The sequence below is a fragment of the Aureococcus anophagefferens genome, assembly GCF_000186865.1.
Source record: "Aureococcus anophagefferens unplaced genomic scaffold AURANscaffold_4, whole genome shotgun sequence".
NCBI classification, from domain to species: domain Eukaryota; class Pelagophyceae; order Pelagomonadales; family Pelagomonadaceae; genus Aureococcus; species Aureococcus anophagefferens.
This window is the reverse complement of record NW_008705564.1, coordinates 1,586,914-1,588,808: the sequence shown is the minus strand read 5'-3', so window position 1 is coordinate 1,588,808 and position 1,895 is coordinate 1,586,914.

Genomic DNA, 1,895 nt, shown 5'->3' with positions numbered 1-1,895 from the left:
TTGGTTATCTTGGGGGCGCCCCAGTCGTCGGAGACGCCGTCGGAGCATCGCCGGACGCCCACTTTGCCGTAAACCGCGCGGCGCACCAGGAAATATGGTGCCGCGAATTTCACGTCTCACCGTCAAAGCTAACCACACAGCTTTGACTTCGCCCCAGATCAACCCGCTCCGCGACCCGAGCAACCCACTCGCCTCACCCAAGCACGAACGCCACAGACCAAGGTAAGCCGGCTCGTGACGGCGACGGAGAAACAACGCCGTGCCTCCGCAGGTACTTTTCATGTCGGAAACATCGTCGCGGGCTGATAGGCTCAGGGCGGCCTTTGACCAGCCGCGGAGCCGCACGCCGCCGCGGCCTCACGAGAGCGCCGTGGCAGTGTCGGGCCATCCGCCGTTCCCGCTTGGCGGCAAACGCAATCGTCGCGAGGAGCCGTTCCGCGCCGCGGACGGAACTGTCTATGATTCTCACGGCTTCGCTCTTTTCCCTAACGTCGAAGGCAAAGCCCCCGGTTTCGACGCACACATGGAAGTTCTTGCTGACCTTGCGATGCACGAGGAGTGGGGCGGAAAAGACTTTAACGGGAATACGCATAAATTCTACCTGCTCCAAAACTACTTGAAATTCTCTTTCATGTTCATCGAGGCAGAACAGCCCGACAAGCGCATCACCTCCGCGTGCGGGAGCTGGACCGCCTACGATACCCGGCTTGTCACCAAGTATGAACACGGCGTCGAGCCGATCTACGCGCTCTTCCGCAAGAACGAAGAGCCCAACAAGTGGCCGTGGATTTTCGCAGGCTGGTGCGAATGGGGGACTGTTCGTTCGCCCAGACTTGCCATGCGGGCCGGGGGCTTTGACAACGCGCCCGAGCCTTACGATCCGCGCAGCCTACGCGGCTCGACTCTGCCCCCTACGTGGATGGACTTCGATCCCAATCTTCCTTTTGAAATGAACGTTCAGCACATCCGTCGGGATCCAGATCAACTCAAGCGAATTCAAGCCGTGGCGCCAGACAAACCATCTGCAGAGCTCGCTGCCTTCCTTTCAACTGCCATCGATCTTGCGAAGAAGCCGACCCTCAACCCGCGTCGCGTGCTGCCGCAGCTCTACTACGATTCAAAGCAGTGTCGCTTCCGGCAGCAGCTGCTCATGCCTCTCCATCTCATGCAAAAGAAAAATGCTGACTTGGCTCTGACTATCATGCTTAAAGAAAAAGATGACGAGACGCTGGAGTATTACGCGACCACCGTGCTCACTATCGGCATGGCCTACAACAACGCGCGGATCTTTCACTCCGTCGAGAACCCGTGGCTGCGTACCATCGCGCTCGACCATGATAACTTGTCGAGCTGAACACGCACGAACTCGACGACTCGCAGCTCCGCGGCCGCTCAAAGCATCCGCGCGCGCGCGCCCGCCACGGCGCGCCGCGCCCCGATTACTGCGCGGCCCCTCTAAGTAAGACGAGTCCTATCTAGAGAATGGTGTGACGGGCACGGTCCCCATCACCGGTCTGACGGCCGACGAGTCCTTGGTTGCCGGCTCGGAGCGCCTCTCGGAGGGCCTGCCGGAGGCGTCAAAGCGCAGTCCGAGAATCTCTCTCTAGCGCATTAGGCGACGCACCCCGCCTACGCGCCTGCCTTGGGCGGGCGCGGGCACCGGGGGGCCCACTGAAGCCGCACCGGGCCCCGGGGGGGCTCCTTTTGAGGGGCCGGGTTCGTCCCTGTTGCAGGGGCCCAGACGTCCCTGGCGCGGAGCTTGGCTCCTGACGCGGCCCGCGGAGCTTGGCTCTCGATCGGGGACGCTGCGCACTCGGAGGCCGCGAGGTCCAGACGGGGGAGCATACCGTAGCAGGGGGCCGACTGCCAGGGNCGACGTTGCCCGCTGATCGAGA